General features: G+C 40.6%; 1 protein-coding gene across 1 annotated transcript in view; it reads right to left on the bottom strand.

Moving 5' to 3' along the window:
• Erc2 (ELKS/RAB6-interacting/CAST family member 2) overlaps positions 1 to 15,764 on the bottom strand; it is an 898,378-nt gene that overhangs the window by 574,475 nt on the left and 308,139 nt on the right.

Here is a 15,764-nt window from a genome sequence, read left to right as displayed (position 1 = left end):
TGTGTGTGTGATACACATGCATGTGTATAATTGAGCATGTGTGTGCATGTAGCAGCCAAGACAAGACCTGGAGTTTCCTGTTCTAGCACTTTCCTCCTTGGTCCTTTGAGAGAGGGTCTCTCCCCGAACCTGGAGTTTGCTAGCTTCCTCCCATCTGATGGCCTGCAATCACTCCTATCTCTGCCCCAAACCACACTGGGTTTACAAACACATGTGCTCTTGCCTTGCCAAACTTGCCCTGCCAAACTTTGTTCATGGGTGCAGAAGATCAAACTCAAGTTCTCAGACCTACACAGCAGGCATTCTTATCCACTGAGCCCAAGACTCTGTGCTATTTTGCCTTCTACTACTTTTTTTTCTTTTTCCCTTCACCTCCCCATCCTAGAAAATACTCCATTTGTCAGGGTGTACATCAACTTTCCCCTCCTCTGTGAAGCCTCTCTTGAGGCTCCCCAATAAGCATATTAATGCCCAGAGTTTACATCTCCCTGTCTCGGCCTACATTCATACCTTATTCTACAGTGCTGTCTTTGCTTCTGGAACTACACACTGGGAGAGATAAGGAATAAGTAAATTTCACAAAACTTTCCCCATTCTCCCAGTCGATATATATGTATTGCAGACAACTGTTAAATCCATTCTAATATGGCCGCTTTGCATATAGAAAGTTGTACAAAATGAGAAAACCCACCAGCATCAAGTACAAACCTCAGGGGATGGACCAATGGATTATTTGACATTACAGATGAGCTTGGAACCTGTAAGTACTTAATAAATGTGATATGATAGTATCGTTTTAGTTTTTGTGATATATGACACTTCCTGTTGGACAAATTTATTCAATTGTGTTATCACCATTAGTGACTTCATCCTACTGATTTTTCCATTGACAAGCACTTTAATTATGTTAGTCACCAGTAGAAACCACCACCCTGCCAGGAAACATAGAAACTATGAACTATAGAAATATTTCTAACTTGAATTATAAGCTTCCTTTTGGAGGCAATGCAATCAGTAGTGGCTAGCAGAAAGGCTGCCCGTGGAGATGGACAGAACCGCCATTCCAGCATAGACTCACCATGGCAAGAGTCATTGAAAGCCTATGAGCACTTTTCTCCTTTTCCATGTTTACATTTTTATTTAGAGAGAGAAACAGACAGACCAACAAATAGACAGACAGGGGAATCAGAGGACCACTTGAAGAAGCCAGTTCAGTCCTCTACCACATGGGTTCTGGGAATTGAGCTCAAGGCACTGGAGCTAACACCAGGAGCCTTTACCCACTGAGCGGTCTCACCAGCCTCTACATTTATTTCATCAATATTAGAAACATGTCATTCTTTCCTAAATCCTGAAAAAAATGTCCAGACTTTGTATAGAGTTTTGACATGAACCCACACTTACAATATCCAACAAGTAAACACAAAGGCAGATGAACATATCTAGGCAGAATACAATAAAATGGCTCCATTCTCAAAAACATATGCTTTTACTTGGACAGCAATTTGAATAGTTCAGTGTTAAATGCTACGGAAGGACAGAAATGAAAATGACGAGTCACCGTTAGGACCAACAGAAGTCTGCCAGGATCTAAAAATACATGGAGCAACAAAGATGAAAAGTACAAAAATGAGGAAAAAAATGGGATTTCATTTTGGCAAGAACACGGGTCCTATGGCTGAACAGAAGTTCATTCAAGTTACTTTGTCTTTCCCCTCAGAATGCACACAGGTTAAAGAGCACCCTTCTCTACCATGCCTGCTGAGCTAACTGACACCAAAGACATTGTGTGCCACATCTCATCCTACACATGGTATTGCTTTCAAATTTTCTGCTTAGGGAAAAATACACACCACAGGGCTTACTTCTTCTGGGCAGGTATGTTCTTTCTCAACTCCCACAGTTATTTTAAATCAGGCACAAATGCTACTTTATTTCATCTATAAACATTTTCATACCTATTTAGAAGATAAAGAGTTCTAATAAAAATGAAACCATTATTATATCATAAGAAAACTTAACATAGTATCTCTTGAACCTTTAAATTTCTCCAGTTGGCACATAGTTTTACCATCTCATTTATACTTCACTGGGATCGTAAAAAGGTCTGTACAATGTGTTGTAAAGGATGTGTTGCCAAGTCCTTTTAATCTCTAGGCCCCTTCCCTGCCTCTCTTGATTTAGAAATAGATAAGCTAACTTACACAATGGGAAGCTTTTCACACGGGGAGTGTGTCTACTAGGCTCAGCTGAGGCTGTCTCAGCTGCCTCCTAGACTTTATTCCTTACGGTGAGATTCAAACTTTTCAGAAAGACTGCTTTGTCAGCTTATATGTGTAAGACAGAGTCTCATTATATAGCCCAGGCTGGCCTTGAACTCATGATCCTCCTAGCTCCACCTCTGGAATATTGGGCGTACAGGCATGTACCACCACAGCTGCAGCTTTTTATCTGCCTCAGTTCTTTCCCAGTGCTGTCAGTAATTGACACCCCCCTTGGCCAGCATGACAAGCTGTTCCAGGCATCATTTCCTGACCCAGACATGGATTCAGCCACTTCTACAAAAGCCTTAATTAGGAAAATAGTGAAATGTGGCAGCTGGAATGCTTACTGCTGCTACATTGTCCTTATTTCTAGAACTCTTCTGAGGCATGGCTAGAATATACATCTATTTATATTTAGCATATATCATCCTACATACCATTTATAAAATATGCATGTACTTATTTTTAAGCATGAAGCATATATACCCTGAGTTCACCTGAGGGTATGAACTGAGATACTCCAGTCCAATATTAACCCTGGTGCTGATTAGCATAGTCTGTGCTCTTCCTTTGTCCTATGCTGAAAATTCCAATTCCCAGAGACACCAAGAGCAAACACTCACTTGATCCAGCTTTTCAGATACACCTGTTTAGATAATAACAAACACACTACAACAAATAGTGTAATTACTAAAGGAGTCTTAAGGAGCTCTCATATTTCCGTTTGTCCTCAAGTAAACACACTAGAGATGGATACACAGAGAATGCTGTGCTAAAGACATTTACAAAGTACTGGCGCCCCGGTCATGCCACTGTTCAAACAGCACAAAAAGGAATACTTCATTTTCTCTCAATTTGAGGATTATGTTTTGGGACGTAATTTGGCTTTGAAATTACAAAAACTGTTCTCACAGTCCAAAGGCAAATCTATAACATGAGGTTCATTCAAAACATCTAGGCTCTGTCCCTGTCAACTCCAGCACTTACGGCTGACTTTGGTATTTGTTTGCATCCATCCAGATGTGGTGATGGCCCTTCCATCCGCACATAAACAAGCACGCCCCACCCTCTTAGTCACCTGCTCTTCCTCCACTTGACAACACAATCTAGACATCATCCCTAGCAGTGTACCGAGACCTGGTTCGTGTTTTGCACATTGTAGAGCATTCCATCTTACAGATCACCGTGATTGGTTACAGCAGTCTGAACCCGGTAGATGTCCTGATTCTTTCCAATATTTGTGGATAAGAATCATGAGTGTTGAGTATTTTCATATTTTTGCCAGTGTACCTTTGATAGCTATTTATAGAGCTGAGATTCCCAAACAAAGGTAAACATGGAAAATTTGGTAACTGTTGCCAAATTCTCCCAAGAAAATAATGATTCTGCTTTAAGACCATCATTATTAGAGATTTAGTTTTCCCCTCATCTTGCCAACAGAAAACATTTTAAACTTTTGGACCTTTGCCCATCAGGGTGAAAATTATCTTTCAATGTAGTTTTAATATGCATTTATCTCATCAGATCAAGCATAAAACAGTTCTCTGTATGCTGACTGCAGGCTGGGTCTACTATTTTACAGGGCTCTTGGCTCCTTGGTTATTTATTTTCAAAACTGCCATTTGTCAAAAATATGAACATTTTATCGATCACAAAATTTTCTAGGTTGATTTCTGTGTTCAATATTTGTCACTATTTGCTACCAAATTTATCAGTTTTATAAATCATTAATATAAAATTATCTGTGAGCAGTTGGAGATGAGCCAGTCAGTTAAAAGCTTGCTGACCAGCTATGAGAAGTGCAGTTCAATCCCAGCATCCACATAAAAACCCATCTGGGTACCGCATAGCGGCTCTGAAATCCCAGAGCTGAGGAGATGGAGACAAGAGGATCACTGGGCCTGTTCGGCCAGTCTAGCCAAACTGGCAAAGTTAAGTTTTAGCCAGAGACTTTGTCTCAAAACTAGAGAAAAAATACGGAAGACACATAAATATTGAATTTCATTTCTTCATGCATGTGCCCACACACAACAGACAAATACACAAATAAGAGGGAAAAAAAGAAAGAAAGATAGAAAGACATACAGGAAGGAAGGAAGGAAGGAAGGAAGGAAGGAAGGAAGGAAATGAGGGAGGGAGGGAAGAAGGAAAGGGAGGGAGGAAGGAAGGAAAGAAAATTTGAAGTTAAAGATATTTTCTCTAATCCATATAGCAGTTAATACATATTTTCTCCTAGTACGTAAAACATTGCCTAAGACCCAGCTCCTCTGAAATACAATAGAATAACAGTGCTTTACTTGCTCTATCAAGTACTTTTATGGTTTAATTGAAATAGAATGACATCACTTTTCTTTCCTTTCCTCCCTCCAGCCCCTCTTAGCTAACCTCCCTGAAACCCCTTCCCATGTCCACCTAGCTCTCATGTTGACAGTGTCTTTTTATGTGATTATTATTTTTGCATACATATATGTACAAATATACATGAGTATAACCGATGAACATAATTTTGTTTTTTTTAATATATGGTTTTGAGTCTGAGCATGGTACTAGACAATCAACAGGGACTCATCCTTGGGTGATGCCAGTTCTCCTTCTCCCAGAGTCTGTCTAAGTGTAGGACCCTGTGAAATTTTCCCACTTCCACATGAACAAGTTTATTAATTTTGTCATTACTCTGGTGTTGTTTGTGTAAACTTTCTTAAGAAAGACCATTCCACAGCAGACTTTCTGGTTATTCTGGCTCTTACCAACTTTCTGCCCTATCTCCATCCCTAACACATAGTAGGTTCCTTAGAAATAACTTACTGGAGATCAAATGACCAAAATAATTCTGTATGTCCATACTGTCTTGAAATGCTTTGTCTTTCTCAGATGTTCATGCATGCCCACGTGAACACAGGGTATATAGGAAGTACAAATGTAGTTTAAGGTTTTCCAGGTAGTTAAAATTGATGTCGTTAACGTAAAATGTGCTTCCTGGCTGTGGATGGGAGTGAGGTTGAAGTGTCGATGGAGCCTGGCCAATGCTCTCAGAGACAGCTGGGAAGTGGGCCCTCCTCCACTCTCCTTCCTGAAATGCTCACTAAGGCCCTCATTCATCAATGTCACTGCTGTGGAAAGACTTTTCTGACAGTCAGCATGGCTGATACCCAACCATGGCGTCACTGTCAGCATGTCAGGAGTGAGTGACCCTTTCCTATCCGCTTGGGAGGATGTCGCAACTACAGGTAACAACAGCCCATTCCGTTTCAGATAAACAACTACCATGCAATAGTGTATGGCAAATGCTGATTAGAAGAACTTGAGAAACCACCTATATCTGAAAATACCAGGAATACCAGGCCAGGCTTGCCAAGCAAGCCTGGTGACATGAGTTCAATACCAGAACCTCACAGAGAAAGGAAAAAAACTCCTGATAGATCACCTCTGGCCGCTACATGCCTCACACATACATGCTCTCTCTCCCACGCATGCATACGCACTAATAATAATGAATAAAATCTAAAATTTTAAGATAAATACCAAAATTTTGGTAGACTTCCATAAATTTTGCTAAATAAAATCATTTTTTAGGGTTAAAAATCTGTACAACTTATTAGCTTGATTGTGTTGTCTTTTAAAAAAAGTAAAATCAGAGAAAGAGATGTATAAAATAAATATATTCAAACAAAAAAGTACATCTAAAAGGAGTGGCATTTCCTTGCAGAGGCCCTGCCATGTGATTTAACTGGGCATTTTGGGTTTCCGTGACAATACCCAGCAAAAAATCTAATTGTAACACTTGGGTTCTTCTTCAAGGAAGACAAGAAGCAGACCTGGTACCTGTGCCAGAGGACAGAGTCACATTCTAAACTGCTTTTCAAAGGCAGACTCTCAAAAGGGGCACAGTGGAGGAAAATACTTAGTAAATCCTGTTTACCAAAACATTCACTCTTTTAAAAAGAAAGCATGCAAGCTTGAATGTTCGGCTGCAGTTTGCCCCTTTATGCTGCCACCCTCTTTAAATGGTACACATGCCAAAAATATATGTACCTCCCCCCAAAAAAAACAGTTTACCGGTAACTAACACTCACCCATGGATATGGGTGTGCACAGATATGACTAGTTAACTGGATACCGTCCCTTTTAGTCACAACGTGTTATAGGCAAGACAACCGCCAAAAGCACTAACGATCCATTTATTTTTCTCTCAAAGAAAATAAAAGAGCTCTGATTCCCTATCTTTCTACTCCAAAACAATGGCAGCAGATGATGAAAGGACTTGATGCAGAAATTAAAATGATTCAGTTATCTTAATTACATGTTTGATCACCGGGTCAAATAACATCCCCAGGAGCTCAAAAAGGGGGACCACATTCTTTTGTTCCAGTAGAAAAATAGGTTGCTCTAAAAATGCCTACAATGGCTGGGCCTTGGAAAGTTTTTGATTAAAAAGGGATTTTTGTTGGAACATTTATAATGAGATTTGAGTTGCAGTAACAATATAAAATTGAAAGCAGAATTACATACAAAAAGAGTAGTGTAAAATGGCACTATTTTAGTACAATGGAAAATAAGGTGTTTGTGGTTTTGCTCCATAAATTCTGTGTTGTCTGCTCATATGTGTTCGTTCTTGGCCTTTCTCTGAATAGCCATTCTGATTTCCAGGCCCTCCTGTACCAGATTCATTTGTGGTAGGGAACCCCCACAATCAGCATCTCTGAGGCTCGACTTTCTTCCTCTGTTTTATTGGCTTTTCAGGACTAATTCGGGGGCATCGCGCTGGTGTTCAGTTACAGGGCAGACAATGAATTTTCCTAATCCATTTAGTGTGCCGACAGAGCCCTGTTCACAATTTATAGGATTTCCTTTTAGACATCTACCTATTTCACAGTTCATTAGGATCCAAACCGAACACCTGTGTTTATAAAGTCAGAAGCAATTTCATCCTAACAAGGTGTTAAACACGGCATTTTCGGAGAGCACGAACAACACCTACGCTAGACTCTTGACCTGTGGAAGGGGATGAAGTCAGCAGTTGTCTATAGCATCTTATAATGCTCCAGAAGTGCCACGCAGCAGCCGCAGACCATTTTCGCTACGGCTCGGGGTAACCTTTGCATGCCATCTTGACGCTTTCACCACAGGTCATTCCAAGAGGCTGCCTGCCTAATTCAGGTGGATGGTAAAAATCTGTAAAATAGCTAAAAAGAATGGACAGCCAAGTCAGCCCCCTTCGCTTGGTCCTTCTCTGGCTGGCTACAGGGACACCTTTACCACTCTGGGTCTCACAAACCTCATTTTTATGTGACCCAAAACTTTTCACATCATTAATAAAAAGAGAAACCAAACAAAGCCCGCAGACATTAGGGGAAGGAAAGGGTGGAGTTTGGTGCTGCCGTCATCCATGCTCTCAAAATGGTCATGGGATGCACGCAGCAGAGGTGGTGACCCCTGTAATGATTGTGGTTCCCAACACTTTTTTTTCCTGTTGGCAATAAAGCATTTTTCAGACCTCCCAACTGGGGCCGCCATGCTAGTTACTGCTCTGCAGGGTTACGTCTTTTTCTTGCAGTTAAAAATGTTATCAATAAAAATTTCAAATGATGCCTTTTCCCCGCCAAATAAAAACATTTAAAACTGTGAAACCAGTAAGGGGACTGAAAACTGGAAAAATATAAGTGACAGGCGGACTTTCTTTGTATGTTTTTTTTTCCACCAAGTCCCTTAATTTATGAATTCTAAAGACATTCTTTGAAAGTCTTAAAAGCAGAATACTGTGTCCACAATGCCAAAAGGGTATTTGAGAGCAGCCTGCAAAGCTGGCTTGGCTTTGTGTTACTAACTTCTTACAAAGTGCTTGTGTTTGAAAATGCACCAATTACACAGGGCAATCCGCAAATGTCTGTCTGAAGGAAGACGGCAACTATCACCTCTTAAAGTCTGAACTGAGGTGGTTGGAAAGTCACTTCCTGGGAACCAGGGCAGAAAATGAGAAAGGAAGCAGAAACTTCATCCCTGGAAATCTCACATAAAATTAAATATATATTATGACAAACTTAAAAAAAAAAAAAAAAGCTGGGCACAGTGATGCACACCTGTAATCCCAGCACACAGGGAAGCAGAGGCAGGTGGATCTCTGTGAGTTCGAGGCCAGCCTGGTCTAGAAAGTGAGTACAGGACAGCTAAGCCAACCCAGAGAAACACTGTCTCGAAAAACCAAAAACCAAAACAAACGAATATAAAATAAAATTAAAATTAAAAAGACAGCTACTGTCTTGTTCCAAGCCTGTGGGTCTTAAAGCCACTTGAGTGAGCAGACCTATCCGCAGGGAACCACACTGCATGCACCTGGGCTTCGCAAACTCACAGGTCACGTGATGCTCCCCACCCCTGTCACAGCAACCTTCATATCACCAGAAAGTGTGGCACAGAGCCTGTGTCAGGGCAAACAGACTAAGGAATAAGGACATGTGCTCTTTGACCTATTTATCATATTCATTTTTAGAAATGTGGTTTTATGAGTCATCTTAAAGAAATATATAACCTAAATTTGCCCCATGGTCAAGTTATCAGATTGTGTAACTGGTGACTCAGACATTGAGATGCTACCATGGGCTCAAAAAACACATCCTTCCTTTATCAGCACCTTCCACAAGATCCCTGGATGATCTGCCACTTTTGCTACGAATCCAATGAAATTTTTGCATTAGAAAAGTACAACCTGTGTATCACAGAAAATATGAGGAACGGTTTGGTCTCTAACACTCAGAGAGAGCATAGTAATTAACTGTCACCCATTCTTTTACTTTTTGATACATAAAACAAACACACACACACATACCAAAAATATCTTTAAAGAAATAAGATCTTAATATACAATACAAACTTTCTAAAACATGTTAACATCTCTAAGACTTTGAGCGATGGCCTAATTATTGTGGATATAATGTTACCATTAGACCTATAATGTTATCTTGAAGATTCATACTGTTATATTATCCATTCTGTTTTGTTTTGTTTTTTTTTTTTTTTTTCTTAGCCAGGACAGTGTCATGCCTAGTGAACTCATACATTAGTATATAATCATAAAACTTCACTGGGCTTCTGCTAACCCTCAATTCAGCAGGATCCTCAAAGAAATCAGGTTTTTTTTTTTGTTTTTTTGTTTTGTTTTGTTTTGTTTTGTTTTGTTTCCCTAGTGAAAACAGTTCAATTCCTAGGACCTCAGTTGCTTCTATTCACCATCTTTTCTGGACCTTTTTTCCTTACCTTAAACCAGAGCAACTTGAACAGTGATTTCGCAGGTGATAATCCAGGTTTAAGCTTAAGTATCACATTGAAAATGCTAATCCACAGTTTCTAGAACTCATTTTGGCAGCCACACGACACTATCCAGACATTTTGGAAATGGAACAAATATGGGAAAGATCAAGAGCAGAAACTCCTGAAATTATGAGTTTTCCCTATTGACCAGCACCTTGAACACTAGAGACCCTCAATAAAGCAACCTCAGATGATACCATTGTTTTATGTTACAAGTTGAAGGAAGGTCAGAGTGAGGCACACAGCCATATGTGGCCTGTCTAGGCATGTGCAGGAAACTCCCGCTGTGCTGAGGCCCCGAGTCTGCACCTTCATGTGCAATATACCTTTCTTCAAGGAGGTGAGGCAGGCAGATCAGGGTTTTCAGAGCGACCTTGCCAACATTAGCTTCAATTATAGTACATGTAAGTGGGTGGTTTGAATAGTTTTCATACCTTAATCTCCTAAGGAGCTAGTTATTTATGTATTTATTTCCGTTTTCTCTTCTTCCTTTACATATCTGCTCTTAGACAACAGGAAGAAGATGAAGTCTAACTAGGAGTCCATGTAGGGTTACTGGTAGCCAGTGGTAATGAAATCGCCAGGAGTTCAGGGCTCTGTAAACCAGTTCTGCAGCATATACCCATGTGCTGAATAGAGTGTGTGCCTGACAAGGGCAATTAAGTCTTACAATGACACATGAACAATGTTTGTACCATATGGCACAAAAATATGTGTTAAATAAATATGTGCATGACATCCATAGAGAAGTCATTAATCTCAGAAGAACTTTGGGACATCTACAAACTACTTGAACTTCTACATAACAGCGCATGTGAACATAGGTATGTCTTTGCCAAGAGAAATTTTTCTGGAAAGAAGGTCTATGGGTTGTATAATGTTCTCATCATATTGACTACATTTTAAAAAGAAAAGCTACAGACCTTTGCTACGGGACCTACCACCCTACCCAGCATGCTTTGCTCCTACCTATTGGAATATGAAACCCCTACATTCTGTTAGCTAACAAGTTATTAGACAACACATCACCTCCTTGACCAATGTGAGACATAAATCAGTAAAAAAAACAAACAACTTTAACACTGTGTGGACTATAACACACCTTCTAGAAAGTAGGCATAAGAATTGCCGTGACCAGGACTAGTGGTTTGGCAATCATGCTGAGAAGGTGAGGAGGATTTTCTCCTAAAGAGCAGAAACAAAAATCTTTTTTTTTTTTTTTTTTTTTTTTTTGGTGATTAAAGATGATCTAAGTATATTTATTTATTTTTTATGTATTTTCTTTTTTTTTTTTTTTTTCAATGCAGTTTATTCAGGAACATTGAACAATCCTCGGACCCCGGGGAAAGCCAGCCCACAGCTTAAATAGCCTCTGGGTAGCCAACCCAGGCGTGCCACGGGGACAATGCAGATAGGTCCACATACACGGAAGCAAGCCAGATCCTCGGCCTTAGCCAAATGTGGAGTTGTTCGTGACAGAGAGCACTCACCATCGGGAAGGTGGAAGGCGGAAACCAGCTCCATCTTTAAGGCATAGCATTCCGCAGCTTTCTACAGTTCCCCCTTTTTGTTTTAGACGCATCAGGCAAGAGTAGAGGTCTGATCTCTGATAATAGAAATAAATTGGGACTTTGTACAGATGTTCATTTAGGTGTCATCCACCCAAAGAGCATCAGACCCGTCCGATACCTTTTTCTCAGAGGCGGGACCTGGGGCATCAACCCGCATGCAATCAGACATGCTCTTCTCTGGAGAAAGGCAAAGAGGATGGACATCAGAAGAAGAAGAAAACAAGAAACAACCTAGGAACCTACCACAGAGGGCCTCTGAAAGCCTCTGCCCTTCAGACTATCAAAGCAGATGCTGAGCCTGATGGGCAACTGTTGGGCAGAGTGAACGGAATTTTAGGTAAGAACTGGGAAATAGTAAGAGCTGGAGAGGACAGAGTCTCCACAAGGAGAGCAACAGAACAGGAAAATTTGAACATAGGGAACTTCCCAGAGACTCATACTCCAACCAAGGACTATTCATGGAGATAACCTAGAACCCCTGCACAGATGTAGCCCAGGGCAGTTCAGAGTCCAATTGGGTTACATAGTAATGTGAAGAGGGACTGCCTCTGACATAATCTGATTGGCCTGCTCTTTGAGCACCTCCCTCTGGGGGGGGGGGGAGCAGCCTTACCAGGCCACAGTAGAGGACAATACAGCTACTTTTGATGTGAACTGACAGACTAAGATCAGAGAGGAGAGGAGAACCTCCCCTATTAGTGGACTTGGGGAGTGGCATGCAAGCAGAGGGAGGAGGGAGGGTGGGGTTGGGATGGGAGGAGGGAGGGGCTTATGGGGGGATGCAGAATGAATAAAGTGTAATTGATGAAAAATTTAAGAAAAAAGGGAAAAAAGTAATTTAAGAACCTTAAATGACTTACAAAAATCTTAATTTGAGAAAAGGACCAACGGTCACTTGTGTAGTACTTTTATGTCTCTGTTTCAATTTAAGACACAAAAAGGTGACCCTAGAGAAAATCTAGGGTCTATAAACACACAGGCTAAAGTGTCAAATGAAACTCCCAAGGTTAAGACAGAATATAGATGAGAAATAATTTTACTTGTTCAAGCATCCCAACAGCGAACAGCGCCAACACTAATAACAGCAGCAGCAATATAGGAAACTCACCTTGCAGTTTGAACATTTTACTACAAGCAGGGAAAGCGCCTCCCTGAATTCTGTATTCAGACCTTCCCCATGCATGAAACGTCAACAGGGAGATCCATGTGTACTCACGTACCTCCCACTTCCAAAGAGTGTTTGTTGCTTCATTTTAAAACACATTTTAATTCCACCCGAAATAAATGCTAGGACTTGATCCTTCCTGCTTTGTGGATACATTGATAAATATAAATATATTATATAGTATATAAATGTAAGTATATAAACAAAAATAAGTAAAAAAAATCAAGAAAGAACACAAGCCACTTCACTAGTCCCCCAGCTGCTGCGCAGTGTGTGACTCTGGACGGGGCAAGATGGTGTGTAGGAAACAGTACCGGAAATAGCAAAATAAGAAACGTGGCTGTGGGGTCCTTTGAAGCTATTTTTAAAAGTAAAATGTTATGTTAGGAGGCATGTGGTATATCTCTGCATGTGTGTAATTATTATTCCACTGATTTATAGTACACACGTCAAAAAGAGCCTGAGTATTTGTACAAGTGAAAACTAACCAACCAAAGAGTCAAGCCACAGAGCCACAAACCCAGACAAATTGCCTCCCACCTCTCACCCCACCTCCATCCTGCCACCTCCCAAACACAAAGGTCCTGGTTGCAAAACGTTCTTTACAGAGAGGAACTACTATGCCAGTTCAGATGCCATTTCACACTGTGTTCTCAAGAAAGGACCAGGGACAGCTATCATTTATATTGTGTCACTGACATATGGCTAAAGCCTGCTGGCAGCATAGATGTCCCAAAGAGGCCAATGAGACCTTTTCTCCTGCTCTGGCAAGAACCTTTGGAATGAGCCAGAAACCAAATTGAAGCAACTGTTTTGTGTAACAGTGGAGAGTAAGCTCCACATCCCTCGGGTATGTTTCAGCTCGCATCTTTCCAATGTAGGACGTAATGAATGCATCATATCTCATTGAACAGCCACCCTTCTGCTAAGCAATGACTCATGAGATAGGGAGACTGTGGTTTTGCTGTTGAGCTAATGAGAGAACACAGCACTTTCATGTATCCTACCCTGCTGTTAGAGAGCCTTTCCCCATGATCCAACAATTAGAGCTAATTTCAACTAAATTCTTTCTTCAAGAGACAGACGTCATTAGATAACTTGTTCCTCTGAATATACATGACAATCTCAATAGAAGAAAAAAAGACAAAAGAAGATTTCTTGGATGTTTCAGCTGATAGACTTATTAATGTCACACTCTCAACTTCAAAGCAAGAGTGTAGAAATACCATCTCATTGTCCTCACACAGAGTGACTTCATTTCTACTTCAAAGCACCATCTCTCCACTGGGCCATTTAATTACTGAACATGGGACAGGAGCTGTCCACATAATGGCACCTCTGTCTTTTTCATGAAATATATATGGGCCTAACTTAAACTGTGTTAATTTGAAATAAGCAAAATAAAGGATCGGGATGCAGAAAACTGCAGGCATCAGTGTAAGACCGTAAAAGGAACATCCTTCTGAGGTGGCTCTTCTCACTTGCCCTCTGAAGAGGAATTGTCGGGGAACATGGGTGCCTGTTTGGGCAAGCAGACTGCCTTAATCATCATTTCCTCCCACCCAACTCACAGTAACATAATTACAATAACTTTAAGACAAAATACGGGTATAAAAAGGTACTTTGTAAAGCAAAAGTTGTGCTTTTGGATAGGAGTCAGAAAACTACCTGGCCTGTATACAATAAGGAAACAAGAAAGAGTCCTGGCGGAACACTCCAAGGCCTGCTTGTTTGACCTGCTTCACAAAGATCACACTGTGCGTGTCGGCAGTTATTTTCCATGAAAGATGAGACAGTAAATAACTTCAGCTCTTCAACACAGGCTCTGTAACAATTGCCCAACTCTACTATTATAGCAAGAAAGCAGACACATGGGCGGATAGACATGGTGGGTTATAATATTTCATAAAATCAAGCAAAGGGCCAGGTTTGGACCCAGTCAATCCCTCATCTAGACAACTGTTAGAGGGCTGAAATGTCTAATAGATAGCATTAGCCACATGACACTACTGAATGGGAAAAACATGGTTACTGTGACTAAAGTGCTACTTCTTTTCTTTTGGGGAGTTGTTGTTTGTTTTAGTGTTTGTTTGTTTTGAGACAGTATTTCTCTGTATAGTGTTGGCTGTCCTGGACTTACTTTGTAGACCAGGCCGGCCTCGAACTCACAGAGTTTCATCTGCTTCTGCCTCCCTGAGTGCTGGGATTAAGGGTGTGTGCCACTGTGCTCAGCTAAAGCACTACATTTTAAATTTTGTTAAACTTAATTTAAAAGTCTTATGTGGCTGATGGCATAGTACTCACTAGCAGAGTTCTGAATGCTCTACTGCCCCTTCAAATGAGATGTATGTCATCTTCCAATTTCTTCCATAAATCCACGCCTTAGAAAAGAAAATGCCTATGCAACTTTAACTGAGGGTACAGACCTACTCAACAACCCAACTAATTCCTAAGGCAAATGTATATACCCTTACACATCTTCAAGTCTGTACCTACAAAGACAGGTGCAAAGAGTTCCTGAGGATACACATACCAATGATGATGCCTTCTCCCAAAATAGTATAACATACAGGCCAGCCTGGATCACCACTCTCTTCCCTATATTTCCTATTGCTTTTGACAGCTGTTTTATTTACACAACCACTGGTATGTGTTTTTGTCTGTCTGCATAATCTAACCAGAAGCAAGAAATGAGAATAATAATGTATGTGTGTTGGGGTGGGGGTGGAGAATGATTGTTTTTTGTTTGTTTGTTTTCCGCTAAGTATGAATGAGAAATAATAAAGCAACATTTCCTTTAAGAAATGTGCAATGCTAACTTTCTTCATTGGGACAATTAGTAAGAAATCACCTTTACAAATGTCATCAAGTAAGATATGGAATAGTATACTCATAATATGAGTTTGATCAAATGTAATAATTCCAGATCCAATTCCTTATGATTCTCAAATCAGCAACAATAACAAAAAGCTCTAAAGCCAGGTTTGGTGGCACACAGCTTTAATCCTAGCACTCTGGAGACAGAGGCAGGCAGATCTCTGTGAGCTTGAGGCCAACCTCGTCTACAAAGTGAGTTCCAGGACAGCCAGAGCTGTTACACATAGAAATCTTGTCTTGAAATAACAACTTCTCTAAAGAATGGAAAAATAAAATTCTGAATGTGAAACAAACTCCTTGTGTGTGTAACATAACACACATCAACAAAAAGCAATGACTCCAGCCTTCATCTTTGCTTATCCCACTTAATGTGAGGCTGTCCTCCCATGTTTGGTCTGGGTACTCAGTGAGAGGTCACAAAACCATGACAGACACACCAGGTCTCACCTTAAAAAGAATCCAAACATCTGTAAATTCCAAAACACATCTGGCCCCAGCAGTTTTGGGAACACGTTTTCTACAGAACGCCTCTCAGGAAGAACACTGTGTATGCGTGTTCTAAGGGTCCCAGCTCTCCAGAGC

This window comes from Meriones unguiculatus, chromosome 9 (assembly GCF_030254825.1).
Source record: "Meriones unguiculatus strain TT.TT164.6M chromosome 9, Bangor_MerUng_6.1, whole genome shotgun sequence".
NCBI lineage: Eukaryota > Metazoa > Chordata > Mammalia > Rodentia > Muridae > Meriones > Meriones unguiculatus.
Note: the sequence above shows the minus strand (reverse complement) of the source record. Positions and strands in the feature narration are given on the sequence as shown.